General features: G+C 40.0%; 2 long non-coding RNA genes across 2 annotated transcripts in view; one reads left to right on the top strand and one right to left on the bottom strand.

Moving 5' to 3' along the window:
* The window catches only part of LOC125116851 (uncharacterized), a 70,448-nt gene that overhangs the window by 16,714 nt on the left and 37,485 nt on the right, over window positions 1-16,249 (bottom strand). The window contains exon 2 of the long non-coding RNA XR_007132437.1: window positions 603-653. This is a non-coding gene — a long non-coding RNA (uncharacterized LOC125116851). The remainder of the gene's footprint in view (window positions 1-602; window positions 654-16,249) is intronic.
* On the top strand, window positions 194-1,698 carry LOC125116852 (uncharacterized). The gene is made up of 3 exons (XR_007132438.1): window positions 194-330; window positions 512-585; window positions 1,332-1,698. It is a non-coding gene; the product is annotated as an uncharacterized LOC125116852 (long non-coding RNA).

Below are 16,249 nucleotides of genomic sequence, written 5' to 3'. Positions count from 1 at the left end.
GGAGCGGAAATGCCCTTATTCAGATATGGACATGGAGACTTAGAGAGGTTGAATGGCACATTTAAGACGCCCAAGGGATCATCCTTGGTGGTGCCCCCTTTCTTCCCCAGGCCTGCTCAGCACCAAATGCTTCCTTCTTAGGCACTATTCTAGATGGCTTGAGGGGAGCTGCTTAACTTTGGTTTTTCTCTTCTTACAAAAAGACAAATAATCCCTGTATTTTCTACCTCATAGTAAGATTTAGGATGGAATGAACAAATAGACCGTGGAACATTCTCGAGAGACAATGAGTGTGGTGAGGAGTCTGATCATCACTGTGCTTATGCTCAGGTATTTCTTTTCCTCTGCCTTGGATAGAAATGGAAAGTGGGTATGCAAGTGTGCATGCTTGCGTGTGCGTGCATGCGCCTGTGTGTGCATGTGTGCGCCTGTGTGTGTGTGTGTGTGTGTGTGTGTGTATGCGCATGCTTGCTTGCTCCCTTCTGCTGAACCATTTCTCCATAATTCTCAGAGGGAGTGGCCTTATGAAGGCACAAGAAAGATGGTGGAAGAGGAAACATTCCTCCTACAAAAAAGAATTCAAAGGTAAACGCTGTTCTTACCTTTGCAAACATTTCTGTCAGGCTGGAGGATCAGGGAATCAGTGCACAAAGCTGCAGAGACAAGGCAGAAGAGGGATTAAGTAAACAAACACACCATTTGAAGATGATGAAGCGGTTGACAGCAACCTCACTGTGGGTGGGTTAATTGATCAATATTTGCTGAATTCTTATATTAGATGCCATCCTGAGTCTTTAGAAGATGTCGTTCTTACTGCAGACTTAATGGAAAAGGTCTTTAGAAAGCCAAGGCCCCTGTCCAAACATGTGGCAGTTTATTCCTTTTCTGAAATGATGATGTCAGTGACTATTTATTGAGTATTCATTGGGTGCCAGGCACGCCATGTGCAAAATTTCATTGAAGTCCCATGTTGGTCTCGATGAGAAAGCTGAGACTCAGAGAGGCTAAGTGACTTACCTGCTGGAACCCAGCCTTCCCTGCCCAGGTTCTTGACCTCCCTTCACCTGAGTGTCAGTCAGGATGGCTGGGGGCAGCACTCTGAAATCTCTAATGTGCACACAGATCCCCTGAGGCATCCTGTCCAATTGCAGATTCTGATTCAGCAGATCTGAGGGGAGCCCAAGATTCTGCATTTCTAACAAGCTCCTAGGTGAGGCCAACACAGCTGCTCTGCAGGCCACCCTTTCAGTGTAAAGGGACTAGGTGATGCAGTAACAAACATCCCCCAAATCTCAGTGAGTTAAAATAACAAAGGCTCCTTTCTTGTTCAGCGCAGCTGAATGGAGGGCTCCACCCCATATCCTCCTCACCTTAAGAACAAGGATAATAGAAGAGCTCTCATTTGGAATACAGACACTCATGATGGCAAGAGAAAAAGACTTCTGGGGAGGTCTTACACCCACAAGGAAATGCTCCCGTGAGGAAGTGATGCATGTTACTTCTGTTTGAAGTTCACTGGCTAGAATTAGCCACATGATCCCACCCAATCACAAGGAGGACAGCAATCATCTACAGCATTTGTGAAAGATGGAAAGGGAGGAATATTTGGTAAGCATCGGTAAAACTATCACAACCTGCCTACAAGACCATCCATCAAATATTTAACAGGTACTTCTTAAGCAACCAATACCAAGTGAGGTACCTTACTCTGTGTGGTATTTAATAATTCTTTGTTCCCTTTCACATTAACTCTAGTTACTTCAACAATAAAAAGGAAAACAATTGAATAATTGAATGTATGGCAGTTTAGACATGCACACACACACACACACATACACACACAAATATCAAAAGTTTTGCAACTTTAAAATATGCAGTGATTACAAATGAGATTTTTTGACTTATGCAAAGTTTGAATTGCACAAGACTTTCCAAAATAAAACTATTGCATAAGCTGGGAGTATCCTTGTTTCGTAAATGGAAATGATTCTGTATGCAGAGTTTTGCATATTGCTTGTATTTTCTATCATTTTGTGCTCATAGTTGTCTGCATCTTGGGTTTTACAGACTATATCATTTTCTCAGGCTATTATTTACAATATATTTAATCAATCATCTGTTGACTATTTAGTTTTGTTTCGACCCTTTTTTTGGCTATTATTTTCAACAGTACAATGACTAAGCTGTTAGCTAAATATTTCTGCATATTTATATTTATTCCTTTAGAATGAATTCCTAGAAGTGAAATTACTCAAGCAAAGAATATTAATACTTTTAAGGGTTTTGATGTAGAATCAAAATGTTGTAATAAAGCTATGTCAATTCAGAATCCCATCAGCATTATATGAATGTCCATTTCATCAAACCCTGACAAGAATGGGAAATAGGTTTTAATTGTACATTTGAGAGTCAAATATATTATTGCAATTATAGCTTGTGTTTCTTTGGTAACTAATGTGTATGAATATTTTTTAATATTCATTAGTGAATTTTTTCTTCTCTGTCATTTATTAGTTCATTCCCCTTTTACATTTTATTTTCCTTTTGAGTTTTAGAGCATTGCTTATGCTAGGATGACTTTATGTAAAAAGGCACTTAACACTTTGCTTAACATATATGTAGCTAAAATTCTTTCCAAGTTGTCTCTTATCTTATAGTTGTCTTTTTAAAAATAAATAAGCATTATTGTAGGAGATCTGAATTGGTGGAGAATTTATGGGAGTAATTTGACAATATGTATCCCAAATTTTGAAAAGCTAATACTCCTTGACTAAGCAATTCCATTTCTAGGAATTTTTCTTAAGGAAATCCACATGAATGTGGAAAAATATTTAGGTATCAGGTTATTCCTTATAGTGTTTCAAATGATAGCAAAAAGAGGTCTTTATTTTATTTGAGGCCTACCCATTTTATCTTCCTCTACCTTCCCCTTTTATTGTTTGGGTATTTATTATGTCTCAGCTACTGCACTAGAAGAGAAAAAGCTGTCATTTTAGTACTCTTTGGGGTTTTTTTTTTCCCCATAGTTAAAAATGGTGTATGGGTAAATAGAAAGATAGGTGAAGAGATAGATCATAGAGGATAGATAGATAGATAATGGTGATAATAGATGATGGATAGAAGTAATAGATGGAAAGATAATAGATAACAGATGATATATAGCTGATGGGTAGATGATTGATATATAATAGATAAATACATGATAGATGATGGGTAGATAGGTAGATGGATAGGTAATAGATACATGGTAGATAATAGATAGATGATAGATAGCTAGCTAGACTGAGAGATAGATAGATACAGATCAGTATCTTTGACCCACCAGTTCTCCGCATTAAATGTGCATCAGAATCACATGCACAGTGCTAGTCACTTAGACACATCTGGGCTCCTCCCCCAGAAGGAATGATTCAGTTGAGTTGGGTGGGGCCCTCCTCGGTGGAGGAAAGAACATCAGCAGTGCTCCTGGGAACAGAAGCTGATTATCAGAGAGAACAAATAAGAGGGCAGCTTAAGTCCCCAATGAGGTAGAAAGCTACAGAGAAAATTTTCAAGTTCCTGCCTAGCTTAGAATAGAGCCCACACTCCTCAGTCTGGTCCCAGGCTCTCCCACCCCCAACTCAGCCCCGGAGCAAGGGTCAGAGCTCACCTGTTCCCCAGCTCTCCAGCCTCAGTGCCCCCAGCTCTGCTGATCTTTGATTCTGCCAGGCCAGTTCCCTCCCCAGGGCCTTTGTTCTACTGTTCCCTCTGCCAGGATGCTCTTACCTGAGATGTGACCATCTCTATTTAACACTCAGCTCAAAACTCACATCCTCAGAGTTATACCCTCCATGGCTCCTCTACTTCAAAGCACCACCCTGATCCCCTGTAACCAGGTGTGCCTCATGGCCATGACTCTGGGCTCTCTCTTCCATCCTTCCTCCATGGCTCAGTCCTCTCCATCCTTTGTCTCACTAAGGCTCCCCCTAACCTCCTCAGGCCCTGCTATGAGTTGTCAGTAACTCAGCTCCTTCTAGTTCATCTCCAGATGGGACCACAGAGTTGACAACACATTACCTTCCAATGGCTTCCCTTTCCTCCTAACCCATATCCTATGTGTCATTATCCTGGAAGGTGATACATCTCCCTGCCTTTTGTTGTGCTACCAAACACCCCTTCCAGTCCCCCAACTTTAGTGTATGACAAGCTAGAGTGGAGCCAGGGAACATACTGGTCCCATACATGAATTGTCTCCCTGATCCCTTGACAACTCAGAGTGAGATTTTGTTTCTTGCCATAAAAAAGAAGGCAGCATATGTGGTGGTGAGAGATATTAGCTACACTTATCTGTGGTGATCATTTCACTATATTCAGAGATAGTCATGAAGGCTGAGACCTTCTCCCTCCCATCAAGGATCTCTCAGGCACGTCCAATTCACCACAGTCCCCACCACTCCCTAGTGTTACCCTTAGCTTGCCTCACTCATTTCATACTCCCATGAACCCTGAAAACATTTGAGATTCTGATCTCTGTTGTTGAAATTGTTAAGGAGTTTGGAGCAGGTTTGAAGCAGGGTAGTGGCAGAATCTGTCTTATTGTTTATGGGGGAAACAGATGCACAATCCCAGTAGAGTTACCTAAGTGATATTTGAGCACTTTGGATGTGCTTGTTCCTATTTAGGTAATGGACACTGTTCTGAGTGCTATGATAAGGGTGAGGCAGGTTGCCCTGGGAAGGTACCAGAACATCTCTTTTCTCAGTCTGAGACTTCCTAATGGAAGGAGGTAACTGAGTGAGCTAAAAAAAAAAAATCCATAAGGGTTAAAATACTAGATGAAGAAACAGGAGTACAAATCTCAGGGTGAGGCCACAAGGGTATTCAAGGAACTATGAGTAGTTCAGCCTAGAGGACAGAGGGTGATAAGAGTGAAGACTATGGAAAGGGAAGTGCATGCCAGGGTTTCTAACCTGCTAATCCAGAGGCCAGATATGACCCATACACATGCATTTTTTGGACTCATGTCAAGACCATTTTGGAAATGATTAACATCTTAAAATTAGCAGATTTCACGTAAAGATATCCAACTTATTTTTTAAATGGAGAACATCTGACTATACTGAACCCACATTTGCATATGTCAGCCATGTACTGGGGCGCAGTAACTGCTGGTTCTTGTCTTTCCAGTTTGCCACAGTCCCCACCCTTCTCTATTGTATTCCACCTCACTTATGTATGTACTTTGATTGTACACATGTGTGCTCCCAACAAGGATGGAGAAATGAACAAAAGCTAGATTCCCAGACCCTTGTAGGCTATGGTGAGGAGTTTGGCTTTTATCTTAAAGCCCATGAGGATCTGCCAAAGCATTTGCAAGAGAAAAACAATTGGATTATTTTCTGGTTTGAAAAAAAAAAAACTCTCCTATGGGTACATATATGTTCACCATGGGCTGTTCATAGCAGTATATAGCTCCAAACTGAAAACTACCCAAATGACATAAATGACAAAGGAGAAATATTTGAGGTATATTCACACAATGAATCTCATGCAGCTTTTAAAATGAATGATATGCTGATGTACAGCTACCCATAATAACATGAAGATGCTCCCCAAAACAATACTGAGTGCAAGAAGCATACACAGAAGTATGCATACTTTAAAATTCCTTTCAGGTAAGAATAAAAATGGGAGTTCCTGTTATGGTGCAGTGGGCTAAGGATCCAGCATTTTCTTTGCAGTGGCTGGGGTCACTGCAGAAGCAGGAGTTCAATCCCAGCCCAGCATAATGGGTTAAGGACCTGGCACTGCTTCAGTTGGTTACAGCTATAGCTTGATTCAATCTCTGACCTGGGAAATTCCATATGCTGTGGGTGTGGCCAAAAAAAAGGATAAAAATAGCTAAAACGAATTTATAGTCTTAAAAGTCCAGATACCAGTTGCCCTGGAAGAGAGTGGGGACCCAAAGGGTTGATAATAGTGTTTCTATTGTTTCTGATGGGCACTGGCTACATGATGTGTCCAGGTTGTGACAATTCATCAAGATGAACATTTAGAACCCTATTCTGGTTGTCTGCTATATTAAAAACAAATTCTACCATGTCCAGCCTCGTATTAGAGATATCGGTGGCTGGCCCAGGGCAGTCACTATCAGTCTTAAAATGAGTGGCATTAGGAGATGCTATATAAGAGATAAAACCTAAAAGGCTGGGTTCTGCAGATGCAAAAAGAGGAACAGCTTTGAGGGAAAGAGAAACATCATAGGAGGAAACACAAGAGCAAGCAGGTTCCAGGCACGTTGAAAGGAAGAAGGAGGATCTTTCATCTCAGCTCTGTTCCACTGGAGGAGAAATGGCAGGAAACCCCAGCATGGAGTCAGGGTTTCAAAGGGTCTAAAAGAGCAAGGAAAAGTGAGATTTGCTGATGAAACATTTATTCACCTAAAGAATAACCCCTAATTAAAAGACACGTGTAATTGGAATGGATCTGGGCCACGGAAAGTCGTCCCCCATAAATTTCCTCCAAAGGGATCCAAGGCGTGCCTCCCCTCCTCCAGGTACCATCTGCTTTGAAGTGCTTTCTGCTTCCTCCTCTCCATCCCAACCCCACCAATATCTTTATCAAATTCTTGTTGAAACCTGGAAAGGGAAAAATATTTCCAGCAGTGAAAGCTTTAACTTGTCGCCTCGTGTTCTTCTCGGATTTCTAAAGCGCAGAGGCCCAGAGAGTATGTTTCCAATATCCTCTCGCCTCTCTCTGCGTGCCTTGTGCTCGCTTCTACACGGAGGAGGCTCTGACCCCAGCGTCTCTCGGGGGAAGAGGGGTTTGGAGCTGGGGTCAGGCTTGTCAGAAAGGAAGAGGCCATCCCGCCTTGAGCAGCCCACTCCCACCCCCCCTTTAATACATTTAACCTGGAAGAGGCACAGCTCCAGCCGAGATTAGATTACGGGGTTGGTGAAGGTGGCCTAATAAATGGCAAATGGCGGCATGTGGGGCTGAGCTAATCCCTGTTGACACGCATCTAATGCGAGGCCCGTGTTGAAGGCAGCGGGTCCCGTCTGCAGCCCCAGTTTGCCTTGATGACCGAAGGGGGAGGTGAGGCTCAGGGAAAGCCATCAGGATGCCTGTCTCTTTCAATCTTCCAGCGCCGGGAGTGTGCACGTCATTATTTAAAGGTCTCCTGGTACCAGCTAAATGTCCCCGCTTCCTGTGGGCGATGGGGTTGATTTCATCTTCTCTGAGCGAGCTTTGGAGGATTGCATTTCTCTCAGATATTCTTATGTTCACCTCCCTGGAAGTCTGTGAAGGCTGTCATTCATTCATTCAAGAAAGCTGGATGGATTCCATCTCCAGGCAAGACCCTTGTATGGACACATCAAGACCCAATTTTTAATTCTCCATGAGAATCACATAGATAAGGATGCACATCCGGTTTTACTACCTTCTCACTATGGGCCACTGGACAGATTGAAAGTCCCTGAACCTCAGTTCTGTTTTCTGGCACTTGTCTGGTCCTTTACTCCAGGGCCCAGCACATACTAGTTATTTAATAAGTATTTGTATAATGAAAGCATCTATAGACTAGAGGTAGCTGACTAGACATACACGTAATAGAATTGATCCAAATGCCATGCTGTCCTCTATATTTTGTGGCAAGAAGTTGTATAATCCCTTCTCCCCCCCATTCCTATCCCACAAGCTTAAGTGTAAGATTCACAAGGGCAGGGACCACTGCCTCTTTGTTCACTTGATATATTTCAAACACCTAGATTAGTGCCTGGATCAGTGTTAGGTGCATAATAAAGACTGCGTAAATACTTATCAAATAGTGAATTGAGTGAATGAATAGATGTGAATGTCTTGTGGATCAGCCTTCCTAAAGGATGTAGATAGAAGGCACCTGAACTATTTAATAGCTCTGCTTATCATTTTATTCTCTCCCTCTCTTTTTGAATAAGAGCAGATTCTTCTACTTTTAAAATATTCATTAACCCATTGCACATCCAGTATTATGTACTTAGGCTCTGTAGACAGGGAATCTGAGCCTGTATTTCAGCTCTATCACTTGCTAGTTCAGTAACCTTGGGAAGGTCATTTAATTTCTCTGGGTCTCCATTTACTCATTTGAAAAATGGAGAAAAATAATGACACCTAACTTATAAGGTTGCTATCAGGTTCAACCATATATATATATATATATATATATATATATATATATAGAGAGAGAGAGAGAGAGAGAGAGAGAGAGAGGTTAAAATAGTACCTGGCATAATGGTATCTGTTATTGATATTCATAAGTATTGAATAATGTTGATATTTTTTTAAAAATGTCTAGTCACTTATGATGGAGCATGATAATGTGAGAAAAAAAAGAATGTATGTATGTGTGTGTGTATGTATGTATGGGTCACCTTGCTGTACAGTAGAAAACTGAAAGAACACTCTAAACCAGCTATAATAGAAAAAAAATTAAAATTAAAAAAAATGCACCTCATTAAGAGAATAGAGAAACCATTATTTCTATATATAATATTAGAAAAGAGAAAGGGAGAAATACATAAATGAGGACTTTAAAAAAAAAATCCCTTTATTGAGACATGATGGGCATATAAAAAGCTGTACATATTTAGTATATACAACTTGATGAGTTTGGATATAACTATATACCCATGAAACCATCACAACAATCTATGCCATGAACATATCCAAACATTTCCTTCCTCTCTATTATTTGTGTGCCTGATAGGAACACAACATAGGATCTACCCTCTTAAATGTTTAAGTATACAACACAGCATTTTTAAGTATAGGCACTGTGATGTAGAGAGATCTCTAAAACTTATTTGACATGAAAAACTGAAACTTTGACCACTATCTCACCATTATCCCCTCGCCCCAGCCCCTAGCCACTACCATTCCACTCTCTCTGCTTCTGTGAGTTTGACTGTTTTAGATTCCTAATATATGTGGAGTCATGTAGTATTTTTCCTTCTGTGTCTGACTTAGTTCACTTTGCATAATGTCCTCCAGATTCATCTAGGTTGCCCAAGTGGCAGTGTTTCCTTCTTTTTTATTCCATTATTTGTAAATTCCTCATATTCATTCATTCATCCAGCAGTGGACATTCATGTTGCATCCATGTCTTAGCGATTGTGGATAATGCTACAATAAGCATGGCAGGGAGGTGTTCTTTGAGATCCTGATTTCAGTGTCTTTTATTATACTCAAGGAATTGAGGGTCCTGGATTCTATGGTAGTTTTATTTCTTATTTTTGAAGGAACCTCTGCACCGTTTTCCATAGTGGCTGCATCAATTTACATTCCTACAACATCACACAAATGTTTCCTTTTCTCCACATTATCACCCGCACTTGTTATCTTTTTTTTTTCAATAATAGCCGTCCTAACAGGTGAGAGATGATATCTCACTGGGTTTTTTATTTGCATTTCCCCAATGGCTAGTGATGTTGAATACCATTTCTTGTACCTATTGGCTGTTTGTATGTCCCTGTTTGGGGAAATGTCGATCCAGTTCCTATGCCCGTTTTCAAAGCTGGTTGTATTTTTGCTTTTGAGTTATAGGAGTTGCTTATATATTCTGGACATTTACTATATCAGATATATGGTTTGAATGAGGACTATTTTAAAATTAAAGACTACACTAGATAAATACAAACACACACACATATATACACATACATACAGATATATTGTATGTAATGTATATATAATTTACATCTCAACAAAATGATTAATATTCTGGGGACTATAATATTGAATGAATTAACTGAAAGTTAGAATAGAGCAAGGGTAAGGAGAACAATATCCAAAAATATTATCTCCAAGAAGGATTTGGGAGCCAATGTTAATAGTTTTTAACAAAGAAGAAAAAGATCATTCTCATGACATATAATTTATTCTGGAACATAGACAAAAAAGAATCACCTCTTACTTCATTCTTTGAAGCCAGCATAACCCTGGTAACAGCAATGCATGACAAAAATGGCACAGAAAACAAAGCTATAAACTAATCTTACCTAGTTCATAAATGCCAAAACCCTCACTAATTAATTTATATAGTATAGTAAAAGACTGAGCTTCCATGTCTAAGGAGGGCTTATGCTAGGAATAAATTTAAAATAGCTGATCTAATAGTCAAGGAGGAATGTATAAAAATCTCAATAGAGTCACAAAAGGCATTTGAAAAAATAATTAACATCCGTTTATCCAAAAGCCTTTCAGAAAACTTGAAACAGAAGGATAGCTGTTTTTTTTTTAACTTTCTCATGATTATCTATCTCAAAACCACATCCAGAGTGATATTTAATGGTGACTTACTGCAAGTATTTTTGTTGGAATCAAAATAAGACAATGATGTTCACTATCACCATTGACATTTAGCATTTTTCCTGAAAGGTCTAGGCAATATAAGAATTCATAAACCAGAAATAAATAATAAGTAGACATGAAAAGGATAAATATGGCATTTGCAGATGATATAATATTCTACATTGAAAACACAAAGGAAATCACTGAAAAAAAAATCAAAACCCAATAAAGAGTTCAGTTATGTTGGCAAATACCAACTAAAATATATTAACAAATCAATAGCTTCTTAAAGAGCAACAAATTGTGGCTAGAAAAATAAAAAGGATTCAGCCAAAATAGAACAATTTTCATAAAATGCGTAGAAAAAAAACATATATAAGATGTATAATACCCACATGCAGAAAACTACTGAACATTCCCAAAGGACATATAAAACAATTCAATTAAATGAAGAGATTCAACACTGTAAAGAAGTTATTTCTTCCCAATTGTTTAAGATGCAATGCAATTCTAAAACAAAATAACGGTGGTTATCTTTGTGAGGTACAAGTTAGGGAAGGGAGTGTGCCAAAGTAGTTTATTTTCAAGTCCATTTGGATGACTAAATGCATGCAGTTTGCCAATAATTTCTTTCCAAAGGTGAACTTATTTGCCTTTCCAGATAATAATGTCATCTAGCTACAATAATCAGATTGTGTGCATTGGCGGAAGAGTCAAAAGAATGTGCTTGAAGGGATAGAAGCATAAGCACAAATAGGCTTTATTCATAGATTTAGTTTATGATAAAAGTGGGCGCATAGATCAGGGGAAAGAAGGTTTTTGAAAACGGGGGCTAGGGCAATGAGCCATCTTGTATGTCTTTAGCAGCACTCAAGACCACCTTAGGGCTTAATCATATCCCCAAAGACCCCCATCCTATCTTTTCTAAAATTTCTCCAGGAGTTCCCGTCATGGCGCAGCAGAAATGAATCCGACTAGGAATCACGAGGTTGCAGGTTCAATCCCTGGCTTCACTCAGTGGGCTAAGGATCCAGCGTTGCCGTGAGCTGCAAAAGCTCCATGGGACCACCTCACACCAGTCAGAATGGCCATCATTAATAAGTCCACAAATAACAAATGATGGAGGGGGTGTGGAGAAAAGGGAGCCCTCCTGCACTGTTGGTGGCAATGTGAGCTGGTACGACCACTATAGAGAACAGTATGGAGGTAACTTAGAAAACTATGCATAGAATTACCATATGACCCAGCAACCCCACTCTTGGGCATATATCCAGACAAAAATTTCCTTGAAAAAGATACATGCACCCGCATGTTTTTTGTAGCACTATTCACAATAGCCAAGACATGGAAACAACCCAAATGTCCATCGACAGAGGATTGGATTAGGAAAATGTGGTGTATATATACACAATGGAATACTACTCAGCCATAAAAAAGAACAAGATTAATGCCATTTGCAGCAACATGGATGGAACTAGAGACTCTCATACTAAGTGAAGTAAGACAGAAGGAGAAAGACAAATACCATATGATATCACTTATATCCAGAAACTGATATATGCACAAATGAACCTTTCTATAGAAAAGAAACATATGGATTGGAGAAGAGACTTGTGTTTGCCAGAGGAGATGGGGAGGGAGTGGGATAGACTGGGAGTTTGGGGTTAATAGATGCAAACTATTGCCTTTGGAATGGATAAGCAATGAGATCCTGCTCTATAGCACTGGGAACTATGTCTAGTCACTCATGATGGAGGCTGATAATGTGAGAAAAAAGAATATATACATGTATGTGTAACTGGGTCACCTTGCTGTACAGTAGAAAATTGACAGAACACTGTAAACCAGCCATAATGGAAAAAATAAAAATCATTATAAACAAACAAACGAACAAACAAAGCTCCACTGGGGTCGCCTCTCTCTCTCTCCAATTGTCTTCCTACTTCCAAACAACTAGACTCCCAAATGCCTTATATAAGAGTTTCCAAGTACTTAACAGCTTGGATCTTCCAGAGGGTTCAGTCAAGAACTAGTCCATATACTGGAGCAAAGATACCCTTCAATGACATGATGGCATTTAAGACTATAGACCTCTACTAGTGAGCTGTGCTCCGTTTGGAAATGAGGAGTAAAGTAATATTAATACATGGTGAGTCAGCCATCACTCATTCTCCTCCCCCCCACTACCCTCATTCTGGCTCAAGACATGACCTGCTTTTCAAATTAATTTGAGGCCAATGTTTTTCACATCACTAGTGCTGGGAGAAGTGAGAAGGTGATGGCTCCTTACCCTAACCATGTACTTGTACTTTCTCCTGACCCAAGGAGTCAATATCTTAGTCATGAGTGGCAGAAGTGAAAAATAGCCTAGGTGAACTTGTGACATTGCTTTATCCAAGGACCCCTCCCAAAAAATCCTTTGGAAGGAAAACTCAGTGTCCTGAATACCATGTATGGATTTTCCAACTGATCTGTTAAAGTGATTCACAGAGCAGAATATCTTCGAACAGGGAACAATGTGTTTAATTGTATACTTCATTTTTAAAAAAGTTTAAGTATAGTTGATTTTCAATGTTGTGTTAATTTCTGTTGTACAGCAAAGATTCATAATCTTTCCATTATGGTTTATCTATCACAGGACACTGTAGTTCTCTGTGCTATACAGTAGGACCTTGCTGTTTCTCCCCTCTGTTTATGTTAGCTTATATCTGATAACCCGACTTCCAACCCTAGCTATCTCCCAATCCCCTCCTCCTTGATAACCACAAGTCCAGGAATAATGTTTTGGTCACCAATTAGTCTATGTAACATATTTATTTTTGGCTCAGATAAACCAAGAGAGAAAGAGAGATCCATCCAGAGATACCACAGGATTTCTGGAAAGGAGAAAGAAAAAACCAGTAAAGGACTTCGTGGTTTCTTGCCTTGCAAAAAAATAAAAAAATAAAAAAGCCACTCAAAGCTGGACATTTCCATTCAGTAGCTTTATTTGTGCTTCTCTCCTTTGAGGAAATGCTCTAGAGGATTGGATTTCAGGCAGTGAAAAATCCAAGTTCCCAAAATTAGCTTGAGGTCTTAGTGCAGCAGGGGTGGGAAAAAATAGATTAAGTGAGGTAATGGAGAGCTCCCCAGGATGCAGAGGCCATTTCTGACTCACTGTCCAGGCCAAAGTAAATGTGAAACCCAATTCTCAGGAAAACCTAAATGCCTGGTCATTTCTCAGAGAGAAAAATTCAAGAAAGATAGCATTAATATTCCAGAGGGAACTTACACATTCAGGGAACATTTATTGAGTGCCTGCTATGTGTTAAATATTGTCTGCCCTGACTCTTCACAATCTCCCAGGGAGGGATCATCTATTTTCCTCCTTTGACAGATGCAACCCAGAAGTCATCTTGCCCCATATGGTCTCCCTCTAACTGATGCCAGTATTCCTTCAGGCACTGGCAACAGAAGCATTAGTGAGCTGCATAGGTTTTACTAAAGATTCCACAGGGCAAAAAGAGGAGGGTATTTCTATCACACACTCATGAAAATCTACCTAAAAATTCCCATCAAACAACTCTTTCTAAAGTTGATTCCTCTAGGAGTTCCCGTCATGGCTTATTGGTTAGCAAACCTGACTAGCATCCATGAAGACGCGAGTTTGATCCCTGGCCTGAGTCAGTGGGATAAGGATCCAGCATTGCCGTGAGCTGTGGTGTAGGTCATAGATGCAGCTTGGATCCTGAGTTGCTATGGCTGTGGTGTAGGCCAGCAGCTACAGCTCTGATTCAGCCTCTCGCCTGGGAACCTCCATATATACTGTGGGTTCGGCCCTAAAATAAATAAATAAATAAATAAATAAATAAATAAATAAATAAATAAATAAATAAATAAGGTTGACTCCTCCACATCCTCTTATTAAGGAAGGTCTTCATTCTCATCAATTATGTGATCCCCAGATTCTTCTTCTTTAACCTCCAGATCAGCCTGCCTCCCCCTATAGTTCTATGAAGTTAAGCATCGGTATGATCCTGAAAAAGAAAACTGAAACTAAAGGTTGTGGTATGAAGACCCCATCAGGAACATAGGATAAAAAAAAGGGAGTCAGAAGTCCACATCTGTACAGCATCTACAATTCCCTTATAATATCCAAGAACATTGATTTTTGCCCCCTGTCTGGGACACTTTCAGTGAGGGAGAACTTAGTATCTCCTGAGATAACCCAGCCCATTGTTAGACTGCCCTGAGAATTCTTCCTTTACTTTGAGGCAAACTTCACCTTCTTGTAACTTTCACCCACAATGGCTAATTCTTCCTTCTGGATCTGTCTGAAATAAGTCAGAAACTCTTTGGCATTATGTCTTCCTAATATTTGGTGGCAACAAAATCATGCCCATTGTCTCACTCAGAAGGTCCTAGACATTCATGTGAGGTAGAGATATTTTCACCTCCATTTGATAGATGGGAAAACAGTCTGACTAAGATGACAAACATGAGTGAAGGCAAAGAGCTAGTAAGTGTCAGTGGCTGGGCTTGAATCCAGAACACTGAACTTTGGGTCTGAGGTTGAAAGGCAGATTCAATGAATTCTCCCTCCATTATTGTAATTGAGCTTTGTCTACTTTATTAGCTTTTTCTTGATGTCAGAAATACCGACCTATAAAGGGATGCTAAATGTATATTAGGTAGGAGTGTGCACATGAGAAAAGAAATAAAAGAAACCCAAAGGAAGGAAAAAGAAAGGAGAGGGGCAGAGAAAGAAAGGGACAAACTCTAGGAGGCAGATAATGAGGAGGAAGAGAAGAGAAGAGAGAAGGGAGAAAGAATGTTAAGATGGATATGATGTCAATGATCTAAAGGCAGCTACCAACTTGGATGCTGTTGGAAGCCTGTCCAGTCATAGGCAGGCCCTTGACTTTTGGAAATATCCACGGCTGGGGTTGCAGGAATTGGTGCTTCTGCATCATGCCCAGATGCAAAGTTTTCAACTTGTGAGTCTTGAATAGCATCTATCAAAAAGTAGCTTTAGAATCTTCTCTTTGGCTGAAGGCAAGTAGAAGATACTTAATTTTAAATTGATGAATATTTTAAAGGCCTGGGCATTATTCTCCTCTAGAATAGGGACTCAATATTGGATTCATGGACTGAACTTCAAGGCTTAAGTGGGTCTTTGAACTTCTTGAAATTATTTGTAAAATATTGCATGAATGTTCAATTATCTTTTTTCCCACCCAAATTTCCACCTTCTTATTTGTAATATGACTTTCTGAAACTGTCATGATTGTGATACAGCTGATAGGAGAGAGTGACCCCAAAGTCTGGAAGAAGAGCCCCTGATCTCAGCTTTTGTTGAAGGGCCTTTGTAAGGCACTTCCTCTGCATGGGAGCAGGAGGAGCTAAGACCAGTTAAATGTAGTAGATAATGTTTGGAGAGCCAGGGAGGGCCTCTTCCCTGAGAACAGCCACCAGTCCTCCTCTATCTGCTCCCTGCCTCCAAAATGGAAATTTATGATGTCCGTGTGGTCATTGTACGTGCAGCCCCATAGACATGCTGTGACAAACTGGAGTAAGATACATCAGGTTCTCTTTCTTTGGGACTTGAAATGGAATTCAGAGATGCTGGTCAGTCTCTGCTGGTTGGTTGAACCAAGCAGATGGAGATCTGAGAGCTACGGGTTCTCGATGTTAACCACATGACTACGGACCAGGAACAGCGGTGGATCTCAAGAATTGAAGGAAGAGGAAGAATAAGGAAGATGTGAGAAGATGATCAAAAAAAGCAGCATGTGGAGGCAGGAGTTGGGGGAGTGGGGTGGAGGGAGAGAAAGAGAATGTGTATATGTGTGTATGCCTAGAAGAAAAGCTTTGGAAAGATAACACACCAAAATAAATATTGTTCTGTCTGGTGAAAGTGTATGCTTTTTTTTTTCTTCATATTTTCTGTATTGCCTGCATT

Source organism: Phacochoerus africanus, chromosome 15 (genome assembly GCF_016906955.1).
Source record: "Phacochoerus africanus isolate WHEZ1 chromosome 15, ROS_Pafr_v1, whole genome shotgun sequence".
Lineage (NCBI taxonomy): Eukaryota > Metazoa > Chordata > Mammalia > Artiodactyla > Suidae > Phacochoerus > Phacochoerus africanus.
This window is presented reverse-complemented; position numbering and strand designations above follow the sequence as displayed.